The sequence below is a fragment of the Nuphar pumila genome, chromosome 11, assembly GCF_984573655.1.
Source record: "Nuphar pumila chromosome 11, dmNupPumi1.hap1.1, whole genome shotgun sequence".
Classification (NCBI taxonomy): Eukaryota; Viridiplantae; Streptophyta; class Magnoliopsida; order Nymphaeales; family Nymphaeaceae; genus Nuphar; species Nuphar pumila.
Window position 1 is genome coordinate 34395570 of NC_143259.1, and position 19403 is coordinate 34414972.

General features: G+C 37.6%; 1 long non-coding RNA gene across 1 annotated transcript; it reads right to left on the minus strand.

Moving 5' to 3' along the window:
- Positions 1-12214: 12214 nt before the first annotated feature.
- On the minus strand, positions 12215-14071 carry LOC149822246 (uncharacterized). The gene is made up of 2 exons (XR_016426024.1): positions 13880-14071; positions 12215-12523 (listed from the first exon to the last, which is right to left on the minus strand). It is a non-coding gene; the product is annotated as an uncharacterized LOC149822246 (long non-coding RNA).
- Positions 14072-19403: the final 5332 nt, after the last annotated feature.

Consider the following 19403-nt stretch of genomic DNA (forward strand, 5'->3'; position numbering starts at 1 on the left):
CACTTGATTGGTGATGAGGTACAGCAGCACACCAAAAATGTGCAATCACATTGCACCTGATCTGTCCTCATAAGCTGTAGAGCCCAAAAGCTGATGATGGGTGATCAGGTGTAGCAGCACATTTGAAGTATGTAAATCACATTGTACCTGAATCTCAATTCCAGACACATGGGGATGCAGAACCCAACAGCTTTAGGGTCTAATTACCTAAACGGTTGGATTCACATGATCCGAGTAGTAGATGGATCTGAGTTTATCCCGCGATCTCATCAATACCCGCCATATTTGGATGCAAATTTTTTTAAATAGAACCTTTGCAGGATCTGGTTGCCATCAGACCTGGACATAGATTTTGTTGGTCCTGCCTATGCCAAACCTTGCCAGGCTCAAACCTGGTACTACAACCGTTTACTTCATTCACAGCGGATGAAAATCACGCCTCAGCTTAGACTTAATCCATTTTAACTTTAACTAAATGGTGTCTTTGACCCGTCGTCCAAATGGCCCCAAACTTTGGGTAGGAAACATCCAGTTCCACTTTTCTTTTCTTTTTTTCCCTCAAGTTTCTCGTGTGAAACAAGTGGTTTTCCTATGAAATTTTATATAATTTTTGTTCTCATATTCAAACCAAATCAAAGAAGAAAAACTTTTCACAGACCTTAATATTTGAAACCGTAATCTCCCCATCCATCAAAATTTCAATACTTATACCTATTACAGCTGAGAAACGAATAACATGAACTTCCCCAAGGGTCGATTTTCTAACCCAAAATCTTATAAAAGTAGAATATGTTGGAGCACCCTTCGGATTGGGTCTGCAACGCTCAGGATCACTAGGTTTGATTACCGCCTTTCTAGGATCCAAATCCGGGAAACAGATTCAAGCTCCATTTTTTGGGAGTATTCTGGTACAATAAATGGACCATAGTTACGGAAATGAGAAGGAAGTAGGAGATGTGGGCCTGGAGTAGTGGGTCTGGTCTGTAATTGCAACCCAGTTTGGGCTTATAAAGAGGAAAGGAAAATTGGAGTCAGACACTGAAGATGCAGCATGCCGATGGATCCGCAGATCCTGTTTGCGGTGAGATATACTGTTTGCTTCAGGAGGTCTTAGTTGGTGTTTCCACCGATGATTCGATTTGGTGGATGTCTTGGGCTTATAAAGTTTTACCTCCGAGTGTTGCCGCTTCTCAGGGTAATTGACTCCCTTATCTCCGTGCATATTTCAAAAGGGATCTTATCCTTAAAAAACAGTTTTTCAAAAATAATTGTTACTTGGATAGTCGATTACCCGTGGTTATTGTCCATGTAAATGAAATGAGTGAGCCTTACTTATTTCAAATGCATGGGCCCTACTTGAGGGGCGCTATGGCGATAGACCCACTAACGTGGACCAATATCTCTCACTTGGCCATGAGAGCTGAACTGTAATGCAGTGTTTTAACTCTTGTTATTTTGGGGTTTTTAATTACATTTGGAACTAGTTACGAAGTGTTGTACTTTAATTTAGCGGAAAATGAAGGTATTGTATGGGTAATATGATGTGTTTTTTTACAAATCCTATAATTTTTTATATTTTTTTATGACCAAAATCACAAATAGCTATATTTAAAAAGACCTTTTTACCCTTCACCATATGCGAACTTTTTTCTCAAATATGTGTGTTTTTCATAACAATTCATGTTTTCATATTTGTTTATCTCCGATCATATGTCAAAAACTTGTTTTTATAGTCGTTGAAAAGCTGAAACACACGCCTACAACTTTCATGTTTTAAGTAAGAACCAAAAATTCTTTTAGGGTTCCCATTTTTTAGTTTCGTTTTTTAGTTTCAAAATCAGAGTAAAAACATACTCTGCAGACTGGAAAAACCGAACAATCTATCTTTAGAGGATGTTTTGACCCATAAAATGAAAGATTCTGAAAAAACACACAAAAAAAAAACTAGATAAAAAACTTAAAAACTTGTCGACCCGTAAAATGAAGGATGCACCTTCTTAAAACATATATTTTAACTATTATTGCACAATGTTTTTCTTTCGTTTTGACTTAAGCATACATTCAACATAAAGCAATGATTTTAACAATTAAATGCATCCAACCATTAGCATTAGCATGCATATGTCATTCATTTCAATGTCAATATTCATAAACACTTACACATTCGAACCCTTTTCGTCCAATTCATTAGTGAATGATCATAAAGGTTAATTAGTGCATGAGCACTTCATTCAATTCGTACCTCATATTGTACACTCAATTCTTGCATAAAATTGTTTGCATCAGTTCATATGCAGTATGATACTCATTCACAAAAGCATACTCGAAAATCATATAAAAATCACATGTATATGCTAACTGAGCCTTTAACCAGTTCAGAACTTGTTGAACATTAATTCTGTTCGACGGTTACAACTATCACAAAAAAGTGTATATTCATCAGATAGAGCTAAAATTTTTACAAGTTGCAGATAATTCTGTCAGCTTTTCAATGCCATAAATCGTTCATAAAAATTCCTTCGGATGAGAGAGATACAACTGGTTTCGTGCATGCCTATATTTTTTGTTCTGACTGTCATGATTCAATGCTTAGTCCAAGAACAGTGTTAGCTTTCCAACACAATAAATTGTTTATAAAAACTCCTCCGAAAGAAGGAGATACAAACAATTTACCAGTCAGGTGTCAGACCAGAAATACGTATTAGTGGGCAATATGCATTCGAGTGAGCAGAAAAAGGCCACCCAAATTCATATTTTTTTTATATGAACCCAATAAATAAAATCTCTAAAATAACAACACATAATTTTTATATAATCTATCATAAACAAATCTCATTTTGCGCAGCTATTAGGCTGAAAAATTGATCTGTCTTCTTAAACTTTATTTTCTAAGAAATAATTTTGATATTTTCACAATTTCAAGCATAGAGATGCATATTTTTCCATGACAAAAATAACAAAACATGATAAACAACATACCACATGCATATGAACATTATATCACAAATTCTAACTAAGATTTATGCAAGAAAACAATAGGTTTTTACCCTACTTTAATTAAAATACAATTTTTGTTTCTAAAATCTCATAACACATAACATGCATCAATTTATTCATTTTCTTTTTTAAGTAGAACGTTCTCTCAAGGAAATGAACCAATTTTTTTCTAAGAAAGTCAGACTACACTCCTATTCATTAATTTGAATTAGATTTTACGAAAGATTTTCTTTTTGACAACATGATAATTCAAATTCAAGAAAAAATAATTTTTGAGAGCAGTTTTTTTTTAAAACCCTCTTTATTTTTATTTCGATAAATCCAACACCAATCTCATGCATGGGAGGTTTGGTATAGGGTTTGTTTTATTAGAAATCAGAATAAATGCATACCTATGAGTTCTGATTCACGTGTAGAGAATAGAATCTCCTACCTTTTGTACAAAAACACTCTTCTAGATCGAAAAAACTGATCTTCACAAGCGAACCGACTGTTCACTTCGTATGGTGGCTGCGACTAGATGATCAAACCGCTCTACCAACTTACGTAGGTTCACCTCTTGGTTGCACAAGAGGAAAATCACAAGAAAAGAATAAACAAGAAGGAGAAGAAGGAGAGATGAGAGAGAAAACACAAGGCACTAGTAAGGGGGCAAATAGGGGGGCGTGAGCCCCTCCTCCCTTTTTATAAGCCTATGAGATTAGGTTAAGGGTTGGACAGATCTCAGTCCTTAGTCTAATCTCAATCATCCTTCCTTTCTTCTCATTCTATATATATATATATATATATATATATATATATATATATATATATATATATATATATATATATATATATATATATTAGTTTTCTTTTTTTTATATACTAGACTTATATTAGTGTGCAATATGTATATAATGTATAGTATATGATACACTATATATATTAAGGCATATGGGCTGGTCGACACCCCAATAGGGGTTTCAACCTTCCATATTGCATGTTGTCAAACTTGCTTGCTTGGCAAGCAAGTTTGACTTTGTCAAGCTAATCAATTTTTTTTCTTCTTTCTTTTCTTTTTTTCACTTTCCACATTCCTTCCTTCTAAATTTTTCAGTCTTCCCATCCTAGAAAGGTCTAGGATGGGATGCCCCCCTCTCTTGAGAGGCTTCCCTTATCAATTAGGCAAGTTTTGACTTTATGGGTTAAATTTTGGTTTTTGGTAACTTTTAAAAAAACTTTGTATTTAAAGCTTTAATTTCATTTTTCTTTTGTTTAAGTTAATAAGGAGGTGCCACATAGGATGGGATGGCCCACCTATGGACTTCTACCATTTTATTCAATTTAGTTGAATTAAATTTTTTATTTTATTTAATTATTTTCCTAATTAGCTTTATTTATTATTTTGGATTTCAATTCTGTCAAAACTATAATTTAAGTTTTAAATGGAATAACTCTAAATGCAACCCAAATTATTTTTAAATGTATGTGAACTTCTTCTAAACTACAATTTGTCTAGCTTAAATACATTTTTTTTCTAAAAATTCTATTTTTTCATAAATGTATTTCAAAAATAATTTCCACTAGGGTCGACAGGACCCCCTTGGCATTTTGAATGTATTCTATATTTTTTTTTTAAGTCTTATTCCAAGACCTAATCTATGCATATTATCTAATATATATTATCATTATCACATATAAGGACATTTGAGAAAATTTACGAAAATTCCTTGAAAAATCATGGGCATTACACTACCTCCTTGTGTTGGCCCTGCAGTGTTGATTAGATCCCATCGCCACACCCATGTGACGCCTCTTGCAACGCCGTTCGGAGCTTACCACAACCTGCAACATCGCCTACTCCATCAAACCCTATTTCGTTGCCTGACCCCTACTGTCTGATGGATGCATTCCAGGTCTCTAAGGTGGATGTGTGCACCTTTGCAATGAACTCAGTGGTTCATAGCAACTAGGGGACCAATTGTCATGGCTTCCCAAGTAATCACCTTGCAACTTCTGTCGCTATTGGAGGGGTTTCGGTCCTAATATTTTATGATGAATGTACTTTGAGGGAGGTGCTCAAGGCTATGAAAGTCAAACTGGATGGAGCTCAACCAGCTGCTTCCATGCCAGCTGAACCCATAACCTCCTCTGCAGCTCGGGTCGGCTTGCGCCATGTCGTTGATCCAGTTTGTGACAATCTGGTGAATTGGCTCACCCCACCCATTTGCCCCTGGATAGTGCTATATTGGATAAATTGAATGATCTGGAACCAGCTACATGTAGTCATTAAGGGGGTGAAAGCATACTCAATGTGGCTCTTGATACAACTAAATTGCAATTGGCACCTACGTCCTGAAACTCAATTCTATTGAACTTGAAGACAACTAGACGGCGGTTCCAAACGAAGTCCATGATGGGATCTTTTGCTAGAAAGTGAAGTAGTTTCGTCTACAAGGGTTGCAACCATATTTGTTTAATTATTAAGATCATGATGTGGAATGCATGTGGCCTTGGTGGGTGAGACAAACAACTTTTCATTTTGATTGCGATTAGGAGGAGAAGACCGGACATCATTTGCATTCAAGAAACGAAAATGTATAATTTTGACTGGTCCTTTCTCGATGATCTTTAGCGGGGATGCTCTTATGCAAGTCTTCCGTCCAAGGGGTGTTCGGGGGGCATTTTAATGGCATCGAGGCAAGGGCTGGATGGCGTCTATATTCATCATGAGACCTACTCTATCTCAGTAATTTTTTTAAGGCAAGTTTCTTCTTACTTTAATGTATGGGCCAAACACGAGTGCCATTTTGGGCTGAATTGAAAAACATCAACGAGGGATTCCATTCGTCCCTTTTGGATGATTGGTGTATAAGGGGTGACTTCAATTCAATCCTTAATTAAGGGTATTCGAATTGTAGACAACTATACACAAGGCACATGCGCCGCTTTTCTAGTTTCATAGATGATATGCAACTATCGGACCTCCCTTTGCAAGGTCCAAAATTCACATGGTCAAACAAATGAGTGCCACCAATTATGAGAAAGCTTGATTGCTTCTTGGTGTCCTCTGATATGGTGCACTATGACATGAGAGCTAATACCGATCACATTGGGCCGTCAGACCACTCCATGATTTGGCTTTCATGGGGAGATGGGCTCAAATGGATTGGACATGGGTTCAAATTGGAAATGTGGTGGTTTTGAGAGCCAGGCTTTATAGAACTTTTACGTGAATGGTGGAACTCGGCTCCCCTAAAAGCGGGTTGGGTCACCCAAAGAATTCATGCAAAGCATGGTTTCGCAAAGAAAAAGATTATAGAACGGAATAAGTCAAGGTGCCAATCGAAATTCAAGAATATAGAAGAATGGGAGTCCCGCCTTCTCCAATTGCAATTATGAGAGGCGGCAACTAGTGATATGGTGGAAGCTTCCAACTTGAAGTTGGAAAGGCAACTCCTCCTCAATCTTATAAGTGAATGAGAATTCGTGAAGGCTTGCAATGGAAGCAATGGGTCAAGGCACATTGGCCCACTTATGCACCTCAAATCGGAGGAGGGTCAACAACATTGCATCACTTGTCATCAATAGGGATAGGTGGGAGGGGCCCCACATTGGGCCACATGCCTCCAAATATTTCAAGGTGTGTTTCTCTATGGTTGTGAATGTGGTTTATGATCTCTCTCACATGTCTTTCACTTCCTTGAACACGGAAGAAAGAGAGGGAATTTTCAATGTCTTCTCCTTGGAGGAGATCAAAAAGGCCTTATGGTCACTCCCCAATGAGAAGGCCCGGGGTGTTGATGGCTTCCCTATTGAGTTCTTCAAACACATGTGAGAATCCCTCAAAGGGGACTTGCTCCAATTGACGGTGAACTTCTATGTAAATGCAAAAATCTCCAAGGTCTTGGGTAAGTCTTTACTTATCTTTATCACTAAGGAATTGCAACCCAAGGACATTGGTAGATTTAGACCCATTTTATTGATGAGTTTCATCTTCAAAATTATTTCAAAAACACTGGCAACAAGGATTAAGGGCATAACAGGGCACCTCATAACGGAGTCCCAAAGTTCATTCATCCCGAGCCGGCGGATTCATGATGCATGTATCATTGCATAAGATATAAAATTCAACATCCTTTGTCTTGAAAATAGACTTAAAAAAGGCTTTTGACTCACTTGATTGGAGGTTCTTATTGGAATGTATGCATACAATGGGACTAGAGAAAAATGGACACATTGGATTAAGGGGCTTTTATTCAACACATCCATAGCAGTGTCAATAAGTGGGAAAAACAGGAAATTTTTTAAGCCTAAAAGATGACTAAGGCAAGGTGACCCACTTTCCCCTCTCCTCTTCATAATTTCCATGGAGGTCCTTTTGGTAATTATCACTTGCATAGAAAAAGAAGAAATTTTTAAAGGGTGTAAGCTCTTAGACTGGGTCTCAATCTCACACCTACTTTTTGGGAATGATTGATTTTTGGGGAAGCAACAGAAGAAAATATGTGGGTACTATGGCTGATCTTAAGATGCTTCTCAGAAATATCGGGTCTTCCAATGAATGAAGGGAAGAGCCAAGTCATGTTCCTTAATGACACATTAGGCTCCTCTCAATCTTTGGCTTCATCCATTTTCAATTGTGGAGTGGGCCTCCTCTCAATGAAATACTTCGGCCTCCCCCCTCCACTTGGGGGTCTCTCGAGAATCTCATTGGAGTGTGGTGGAGGACTCAATTCACCAGAAAATTCAATCATGTTAATCCCACCTACTCTCTAAAGCGGGTAAGGTGCAACTTGGTCGCTTCAATATCTCATGTACAGTGCTCCACTTCATGCAAATCTTTAAAATCCCTAAGAAAGTGGAAATGCGCCTCCAGTCTCTATTTTAAAAATTTATATGGCATGGGTCGTTGGAAGAAAAGAAAAAATCTCTTGTAAGTTGGGACACGATTTCCCAACCCTTGGAGATGGGCGGTTTGAGAATCCATAGCTTGAGGCAGTTCAACAAAGCCCTTTTATCCAAATGGCTATGGAGAATTAGTGGAAAGGAGGGTTCTCTTAGTCTCATTTTTTTCAGAAAAGTACGAGTTGGTGGGGTGGTCTTAGGATTGCTCGAAAAAACATAGAAGGCTTAGAAGATCCAATATATGGAAGGGATGGTCCACAGTATTGGATCCATTCAATGAAATGGTGAGAGTGAAAGTGGATAGAGGAGATTGCACGTTATTTTGGCAAGATGTATGGCGTGGTGACATTAAGCTAATGGACTCTTTCCCTTCGGTGTATGAGTTGGCTAGAGCCAAATATGGTACAGTGAAAGACTATGCTCTTACCTCGGGTGAAGCATAGAACATTGTATTGCATAGGGGGACCAACCTTCTTGGTTTTTCAACAATGGGCTGCTCTCATGGACCTCTTATCCAGTTTCGCACTTGCATAAAGGGAGGACATGATCTCTTGGACACTCACTAGCAATGGGACTTTTTTCACCTCCTCTATGTATGTTTTCCTTGGACCCCTTTCTTCCGCTTGGCTCCCTAGGCACGCCCTATGGGTTTCATGGGCTGACTAGTTTTACATGATGCCAACAATACAAAAGTTAAGCTTAAGAGGCGTGGTATATACTTGGCTAGTCTTTGTTCGCTATGTTATTGCGGTAAAGAAAGTGCAATACATCTCTTTTGAAAATGCCTCATCTTCTGTACTTTGCTACTTCAGGCATGGAATGTTGTATTCTCAAATTGGGATGACCTACCCTTCCCTAGGGGGGGTCTCATCACTCCACATATCCGTCATAAGGGTGCTCGATTGGTTGTTTTTTTGGCGGGCTTGGGTATTGACAACTTAGAGGCTTGTTTGGCTGAAAAGAAATCAACGCATCTTTAGTGACAAGGCATGTGATCTGGAGGGCATACTTAATTGTCTGCGTTGGAAAATCGCTCAGCGGGCCCACATCAAATGGCCTAACCTTCCCATGAAGTAGATCAGGGACTGCAAGGCCACATTCTCTCCTCCATCATGATTCGAAAAAACTTGTCTTGAGATGTGATATCTCATCACCCCCTCACTTTTATGTAATCTTCAATTCAATAATGCTGATGTGTACAAATTATTATGATTAATACATTACCCCTTTAAAAAAAATGGAAGTAGTTTTTCTTGTTTGCTTGTTTTACTTAAACATTCTTATGTTTCTTAATTAGCTGCACACATTGCTTTTGTTGAGGGCCAACCAAACTTTTGAATCTTTAAAATTTGTTAAATTTAGTTTAGATTTTATCTACTTTTGTCAGTTTCGCTTATCCATTTTCATCCATGCGATATCTTCATGGTTTGGTAGAATGTTTTGGTCCTGTTCAAGTAATAAAAAAAAAGTTTTGCTGAGAACATATGATTCAATTGCAATTCACGAACCAATGTTTGTTTCATATGAAATTTCACTATATATAAATTCCATGGCTACTTGTAGAGCTCTTAGCAGACCTTGAATTTGGTCTTAGCATTCAGCATATCATTTTATATTTAATAATGGTTAAGTGCCACACTGATGGTGAACTCCTTGGAGTTGGTTAGAATCACCAACCAACAGTAATTCTTCTTTTTTTGCCTTTTCAGTTATCATTAGATATTGCAGCATATTATTTTTGTTTTCACATGATCTATTTACATGTTTGTGCATACAATCAATGGCATGCTGGGCCTTTATGAGAGGCCTATGTTTCATGAAGATGCCTATGCCCCTCGCTGAGAATGCGTGGGTCTCATTCCCAACAACGAGGCTTAAGACTCAATGCTCAATGTTTAGAACTACAATCAATGAATAATGCCAAAATCAACATGGACCTCGAAATATTGGTGTGCCTTTGCATTGTTAAATAATTTGATGGCAACTTGCTTTTCTTAAAGACTTTTTATCTTGACGGCAACGCATATTGATGCATCATGAATCTCAGTAATTTCCGTGAAGTTTGCCCTAACACCCATTACAAGATGATGATCATGCTATAGCAAACAATTTTCTACCTGAATCTTAGAAGATTCTATGACATTTTCCCACGAATTTTGTCCTATTTATGCATGCTCTCCACTGGTGCCATTTTTGCAACTGAACCCTCTATGGTTGGCACGTGAATACCACATGTAAGCTGCCAAGTTTCCAACCCAATAAATGATCATTTTTTTTTTTGCGCATGACAAAAAGCTGTACATGAGCATGTGCTACCAAAGACACCAGGAACATGAAGTTGTGAATTTCCAATCGCGGTTTCATCAAGAAAGTAGCGGAATTTGTTGGGGATATTGCTACTTGTATTTGAATTGCGTAGATGTACATGGAGGGGGATATTGATAGGATGGAAACAAACGAAGAACCATATTATTGAGCTGCCCGGTGGTAATGCCTTGATAAAAAACAAGAGGAAATTTCTTAGTTTCATGAAAATGATTAAGCCAGGATAAAGGAAATGGGCAACTTCAAGAAATCAACTGCTCCCAATTATTTGTAGTTAGAGTATGCTCCGAAGGGCTAACCTTTCTGAAGACACAGTGACAAAAGTTGAAAACGGCAATGTCTGGGCTGTGAATTTCTTGCAAGATTTTTGAAATTTTGTATTTTTCTCGAGTTTTTATCGTCAAAATCTTAGAAAAATTAAAAAAAAAAAAACAATTTTTTTTCAATTGTTTTAAAAATAATAAAATGATCAAATGAACACAAACTGATTAAACAATTAAAATTTACATGTAGAAACAAATAAAATCCATTTTTAATTCCAATAATCATATCTAGCAAGTATAGCTATCAACCATCAAGCTTGAAATATGAAGAATAACACAGTGTTGACAAACATGATTTAAGTTCCATCATCTTCTAATCAACCAGGAGTTCTTTGATATGGTACAATAAGATGAAATCAATCTTAGTGCATCTCCTAGTAAGGTTGATTGACATATGCATGCATGTCATAAGAGAATTGGTAACATGAATTAAGAACTTTGCCCCAAGAATGGGACAATAATATATATGGAGCAAAGTCACAACATTTTTAATTAAGAACTATCCCATGTGCTAGCAAATCATACACCTTGCTCAAAATAGCACTACTGAACATGATATTGCGATAAGAGAACATATGTTCTAGATTATTTTACTCATACCAATAAGTCAAGCAGAGTGACAGAGAATCTATTTGTAACTTTAGAGGACCATTAAAAAAACAAACTTTAGAGAACCATAACCATGTTTATGCACACAGTAGCATATTTATAACATATATCATTATGATCCGAGTATGTTTGCAGCATGCCACCAAAATGACAGTGCTAGGAAGAAGAAGAACTAAAACCCATCACACCCTAAGCTAGTGGGCAACATATACTTCATTGAAGGAGTTTCAGTGTAATTATACAGGTGATAATCCGACCAACATGCAGTGCATCCATGATATGGGGAAGCACCATTTTCAACAAGAAACAAAAGGAAAAGCGATGAAAAGAAATGACCAAAACCCTATAACAAATCCCAAACAGTAAGCAAAAATGGGGGCCCCACTTACAGCCACGTAAAAGAGGGAAGGAGTCAATTATTCTGCCCATTGGAATCGGCTGGGAGGACCCCCAACTGAGAGAGAGAGAGCTGGACTCACCAGTCAGTCAAGGCACCACTGCCGATGACTCGCCCTAAGCCGGAAAACCTCAACTTCACCACAATCTAAGCTTTGATGCGGCTAGGGTTCCATCGTTGGGCGGTGCAGAGAAACGAGAGGGGCAGGAAAATGAAAAAGGGGCAAAGACGGGTGATCTTTTGTTGAAAAACAAAAAGGAATGAAAGCCAAACAAAAAGGGGAAGATAAAATCACGGTATTTTCAAAATACTGCAATATTATCACAATATTTAGTCACAAAAGTTAATTTCGAATATTTGAATTTCTTGCCAGAAAAACAAAGTTTTTATCATTTTATGAATTTCTCTCATTTTTTTTTCGGGAGAAATTTATATTTCTCGCAATATTTGTCACGCCGTCTGCAGGAAATAGAAATTAATGTATGTTGTGTATGTTGGAAACCAAAAAAAAAAATCCTTTTAATAGGTTGTGAAAAATTTATTCATGATGAATCTTCATCGGCTCCACACCTTTTGCATCGTACACCCACCCACCCCCCAATTAAGTGGCCTATAGGCCCCATAAAAGCAATAATATGGTTGGAAAACAATTTAACTGATTCATATCAAGACAAAATTAGTAAAAAAACCCAATCAAAGATAAAGAGAAAAACACATATATAAAGTAGTATGTCCAAGATTACACCGAAGTTTTAGAATCACTAGCATGGAACTGAAAATTCTCCAAGTTCACTACTATTTTAAAACAGATACCAGCTACTGCACTTTTCTAACCAACACATATTGAGCCTACTAATTGCATCATTATCAGTTTTGGCTGTGCCTAACAATATGAGTTCTATCATTGTACCCTGACCCGTCTTCAGCTCTCTGAAGCATTGACTAAACTCAACTGCAAAAACTTCCAATGTATCTTCACATAAATCTAGAAACCAACGGAAATGTACCATCACAACAGAAATTAAGCTAAGTGAACTTGATGAATGTCAAGAAACCCAAAAAAACCCAACAAGGGTCCATATAAATTCATCAGTTCAGGTACTCCTATTATGGTTGTTTCTAGTTTACAGTTCAAAAGAATAGGGCAGACAAATGAGCAGAAAACTTAAACAAGCTGAAATGTTTTCAAGCAATGGATCCATTGAGATTTATGTTTCAAATTAAAAATGTACTAGCTGTTAATTCAATGGAAGGAAATGAGTAAACAATATAGTTTTCTACAAGATCAAAATGTATTGATTTTCAACACCATGAATTAAGACGCCATAACCATCTCACTTTTTTGCGAGCACCAACACATATCAAAATACAAATCAACCTGAACTACTGCAAGATGGTGCAGAAGCTTCCAATATGGCTACTTAAAAAGAGTCCGTCAAGCAAAGCATATAGTATTTCAGTGACTTGATGAGGAATTAGTTTAGTATATGCTAATCCATCCAAAGAATTTTATTCGACAATGGAAAAGGTTGATTTAAAAATGAAGGAGATCTTGATTGGTGATGCTTTTTAGTCCTATAAATACAAGCCTATACTAGCCTCTCATCATGATTACAAACAATGTGTTCCAAACTCCCCGTGTTCTACCTCTTTTTCTTTTTTCTAATGAATAATGTTTTGGTATTTATATTATTACTTAAACCTTGGGATTTTCAAATTTAATATCCAACTGTTCTGAATATTGTCAATGCATTGCAACTGCTCAGAACATGAAAACAAAGTACCGAGCATCACAAGAAACCAAAACTTCAACATGGGTAGCAATTGAAAAATTAAGAAACATAAAAAAAGAAAAAACATATAAACAAGGTGCCCGAACATTATAACAAAGTCATGCTTCTAGTATATTTCTTGACCCTTGAGGAGGTGCTTCGATGCACGTGCATATATCTCGAGTCCAATTTGCTACTAATAATCAACCCATAACTAAATAAGAAAATGAACATATTCAATAATACCTTTTAAACAAAAAAAAAAAAGAAACAGTTGTTCTCCCGTCACTCGTCACCACCAGATCATTTTCTTTGAAAGCACATGAATCACAACAGATACCAAGTCCCATACATCAGAATGGAGAAAAAAGACACTAGGAAGAAAATGCCATCAAGTTCAAAATCACTAATTTCAACATAAGAAAAACATTCTGATCATTTAAGACCAAGCACCAATTTGAACACAAGGAAAAATCAACAAAAAAAATAGATATTACCCCAAGCACCCCCGAGAATTTGAGGCTGGAGAGAGAAAGAGGGGGGGGGGGACACCAGTTTGTAGCCATTACCTTTGACGTCAGACAGGGCAGTTGGCTGGAGTAGTCACCGGAGGGACAGTAATAGTGCATTTTTTCCTGTTGGAGGAAGGTAATGACAGCAGTAGGTTTGCCGTAAGAAGGTAATGGAAGTAGAGACTCGCCAAAGAAAGGTAATGTCACAGCAGACTCGCCGGAGGAAGACCGGAGGATGTTGATGGCAACAGACTCTCCGGAGGACGTTGATGGTAGCAGACTTGCCCTAGGAAGGTGATGGTGGCAAACTCGCCCAAGAAAGGAAGATAATGGCAGCAACAACTATATATATATATATATATATATATATATATATATATATATATATATATATAGGGTTAATCTACCATTAAACCAATTAGATTTAATATTAGATGGATGCAACTTTATGAAAATGAATAAAACACACTAAAATAGCATTTTTGAAAATGCATGGTCACCTTTTTATTTCATTTTTTAAAATAGCATTTTTGAGAGTTAAAAGAGGTGACTTTGATTGCTTCATAAAGTTACTTTTTTCAAGGTGTTATAATGCTAAAAACAAAAACCTTGTATTTTAAAAAATACCATACTTTTAAAAATATTTTAGTCATTTTTATAAGGCTGAATTCATCTAATGTTAAACATAATTGGTTTAATGATAGATTAACCCACATATATATATATATATATAGATAGATAGATAGATAGATAGAGAGAGAGAGAGAGCAAAAGGGAAACACAACTCAACCACTTTTTCCTTTCTATTTTTATTGTATTTTTTATTTTGTAAATGAAGCATTTAATGGTGTAACGCTGTTAGCTCTTGCTGAGCGGGGAAAACTGTCGATGACACGATCTTAGAATGTCCCTCGACCAAGGTTGCCAAACTAGGAAGCGGAAGCAGGAAACGATACGGGAAGCGAGAAGCGATGCATTTTAAAATGTATAGGAAGCGGGGAAGTGGGAAGCGGGAAGCGAGGAATAAAAATATATATATAATAATTGAATGTGAATCATAATGAAACATAAATAAAAACTAAAATAAAAGTGACTAATATTAAATTTCATGATTTTTAGTGTAAGAATTAAATTTTTAACAAAATCTAAAAATGATGATTACCAATTTAGAGAAAGCACATGGAAGTGAGTGAGAAGAGTGAGAGAAAACACATAAAAAATATGAAAAGTTGAGTAAGAGAACATATAAGATGAATAAATGAAGTGTGTGGAAAGCATAAGAGAAGCGTGGGGGAATCGAGGTTCTCATCAAGTTTCGGAAGCAAGGAGTGTCGCGCTTTCGAAGCGAGTTTCCGGGAAGCGAGTTTCCGGGAAGCGAGCTTCCCACCTATCTAAGAAGCTTCCAGTAACTCTACCCTCAACGGTCAGGATTGTCAGATGAGGCTTATGCTCATTTGACAAATGACCTGATCCGAATCCTTTCCTACCTGCTGCTTCACACCCACCCTACTCCCCTATGAACAACCCTTCATCTTCCCACTTGGTCATTGTCTTGCATTGAAAAAGTGTTGTCCTCACATTGCACTCCTCATCAGCCATTGTTTCTACTTTTCTCTCGCGATGACCATGGTTAAATTCAGGTGGTCTGCATCTCTAGAATGGCCATGTTCTAATAGATTGTGTTGGAAAAGGTTGGTGGGGTGCTACCACAGGAGAAAGGAACATTAGCAAAAAACATATCAAAAGTTAGACATGTAAAATGTTGAGTGCCGCTGAATAGGCTAGTACCACATCTGCTTGGCGTTGATAAGCATGTATTTTTTTCTTCTTTGTAATCCTTTGGTTTCTTTGTTCCTTCATTAGTATATTAATCTAGGAACCCCTCTTTTATCTTGTATATCTTTGTTTCTTGAGACCCAATATTAATCTAGGGACCCCTCTTTTATCTTGTATATCTTTGTTTCTTGAGGCCTATCTTGTCTTGCATAACTAATGAAAAACATATGCATGAGTTAAAAAAGCTCTCTCTCTCTCTCTCTCTCTCTCTCTCTCTCTCTCTCTCTCTCTCTCTCTCTCTCTCTCTCTCTCTCTCTCTCTCTCACCTTGAAATCTGCCAACAATCACAACACAACAGGAAAAGGCCCCAACAATCTCCACAACCTTTTTTTGGATAATACAACAACAACAACAACTACGCCTTCATCCCAAAACAATTGGGGTCGGCGATATGAACCAACAAAGAAAATCATTCTGGGTCTTCCACATGAATCCTTCTCCTCCAATCATTTCTATCCAATGCCATGTCCTCGGTGAGGTTCAAAGCATTCATATTCTTTCCTATCATCTCCATCCAAGTCTTCCTAGGCCTACCCCGACCTTTTTTTGGATAATCCAAGGGAAAAAAAAACCCTCATCACCGACCGCACCTTGGCTGGCCTCCTGTTGGTAAAACCTTTGAGGCCCCCTGAGTACACTCAGCTTTGGCCTTGCGGCAAGGGATGCCATCCATGGGATTCAAACTTGTGATGTCCAGTCAACTTGGTGACATTCACAAGTCGCCCCTACCAGATGAGCGGAGCCCTTGTGGGCAACAATCTCCACAACCTTAAGATCTGCTAAAGGGTCGGCACAACACGCAAAAAAGTGTCCCATGCCGACATCATTCAGCCATAATAGTATTGTATTTTCTTTTTACGACGAGGAACCCTTGGCGAGGAAAACCCCGGATTGGACCCCAAGACCACTCTGCCTTACCACCTATGAAAGCTACGGACACACCAGTGGGGTTTGACCCAGTGCCTTCATCCCAGCTCCCTCAAAGCCATAATAGTATTGTAAGATTTGCGAGTACGATCTCATCATTTAGGTCCACTTATGCATTTAGAGAGTTGGGCTTGATTCTGCCTTTTCACGGACACACAATTCATTTTCTTGCTAGTTGTGGCTATCTGTTCTCCTAATCAAGGGCAATCTCAATCCTTTTTCAGGAAAGGAATAGGAGATTTGATTTAAGCCTCCAGGCAGTGGGCAACCATCTACCGAACATGCTAAATATTGTCAGAAACTGTTTCAACAAAATGGATACATTTCTACCATCACTACGTTAATCCCTTAACATGAATTAATCATATCGTCAAACAACAAATCTTACACATTCAGAGAAAAGAACTGCATTCAAACAATGTAAAAAAGGGACAAACTCGTCCACTCTTCATTTGCAATTAAGGAAACCAGAGAGAGAGAGAGAGAGAGAGGGCTCCTCAGATGTCTCTTCATTTCCACATTCAAGTTCGGAAATTGGAACGACAAAGGAGAGGCTTCGAAATAAAACCCCTCTTTTCAGCATCATCATCATCAGAGCAAAACCTCACCTCTTCCCCAAAAAGGAAAGCCTTAAGCCTCAAACACTAACCCTAAAGCGACGAGTTCAAGCATGAGAAAAACAAGGCAAAAACAGCAAAAAGAAAAAGAAACCCAAATTGGTGCAGTGAGAGTAGCGGTGCAAGGACTGCTTCAATGGCAACAAAGCAAGGGAAGGAGGCAATGGAGTCACAAACTTAGATTAAAAAAGAAAAGACGAGTCGTCGTAAGGGATCGCTTACCCAAACACTCTCCTCGTCTTAGCAGGCAAACAACCCGCCCTTTACCACGGAAGCCTTGGCCGGAATAAAATGCGCCAAGCCAGAGGCCCACCTCTGATGAAGGGTGCCTTTATGGGAATATTTTCTTTTACGCAAATGCCCTTTACACCTTATCAAATTTACGCGCTTAGATCCTTCGGTTATTGCGAAGCAACCTGTCCTCTCCTCCCTGTAAATAAGATTTGAAAACTAATCAGACAAAACAAAGTAGGACTTAAAACTCAACCACAATTTTTAGTTTACTGTTTCTGAGCCAACAAGTTGTTGTGTCACAAACATGCGGGTACAACCTGACACGTGACTCGAACACGATGCAGTTCAAAACCTTTTTGAACCAAAAAAAACATTTATTCTTTTAAATGTTAAAAAACTATTCTTTAATATTTTAATATATAAAAATAATTTTTAATTAAAAATTGCTCAAAATATTAAATATATCCCCGCTGTCCATATCAACATGGCACAGGGTGTCCAATCATGTTACCAAAGGCGTGTGGCCAAAATGGTGTCCTTTTTGACATAGGTTAGAGATGACACCAACTTGAACGAGAATGAGGGGATACCGACTTATAAGTGGGTGCATTCAAAGTTCCAGGCTCTTATTTGAAGCTTCGCAGTATCCTTCACTTCACTAAAATTGTAAAATTGTGTGTGTGTGTGTGTGTGGGGGTGGGTGGGGGGGGGGGGATTTTGAGTAAAAATGAACTAATTTACAAAATATGCAAATACAACGTAAAAGACTTTTTTTTAGTATTTTTATAAATTACTAAAAAAATACATAAAGAAACATATTGCGAAATGGCACATTTTTTGAAATACCTATAATTTTGATTCCTAAACATTTTTACCCCTTTGTAAATAAAATATGACCTTCGAAACTCTTATGACTGAGTGAACCTCCGAAATAAAAAGGCACAGGAAGGAGGATATTTGTGTTACGGACCGAATTTTAAAAGATGATGCAAATCCGAGTTTCAAGATCCACATGTCTTTCTCTGCAGGCAGTGAGGGTCGTTCACGCTCAAGTGGGGCTCATAAAAATGATATGACAAGTGACATGGCTCTTATAATGGTTGACAAGTCAAAGCTCCAGAGCATTAATCAAGATCAGGAGAAGTTGAACATATGCCGAGCCCAGAAAGCATGGCAATTAAGGAGTGAGGTTCACTTAAGGGGACATGTGATGCTAGAGAGTCATATGAGATGTCCCTGAGTTCTAAAAGTTAATTATCATTAATTAAGTTTAGTTAATTATGAAAGTCTTTTATTGGGTTTGTTCTTATGAGAAATCCTTACCTAAGTAGGAGTTCTAGTTTAGTTGGTCTTTTGACTTTTCTAAGTAGATAAGGTTTCATAAAAGTAGGTCTCAACCCAAACTCTATCGATATAAGGAGGCCTTGGAAAGCCACATTGAGCATTGAATAATAATATTGAGTTCCTCCAAGGCTTAGTTGTCCTCCTCTCTTTCTTCTCTCTTCTCTCCTTTCTCCCTGGCGTCCCTACCCTCTAATGTTCTCTTTTCTCTCTCCTCTCTCTTGGACATCCCTACCTCCCTGAAGTCTTCATCTCTTCTCTCTTTGATCTCACCTGGCACTTCGTGTATGGTGGTAGATTCAACCTATGCAAAGGCCCAAGCCCTTCATAAGTTTCTTTCAAAGATTCAAGAAGGCTACTCTAACATCCTAACTTTTTCAAACACAATAATATGATTATATTTTGAATTTAATATGAGCATTTTTGTGTTATCAATGTTTCATTGATGATAAATATTTATTTTTTATGGATCTGGATCTTAAATCGGTCGAATTTGGGTTTGAATAGGATTTGTTGTGATTGAGGGGCATAATCATCATTTTTTGAAAAAATTGTGGGTGTTTTGGGCAAAAGGCATGCCCGATATTCTTGTTAATGGTTAAGGGCATTTTTGTCTTAGGAATATA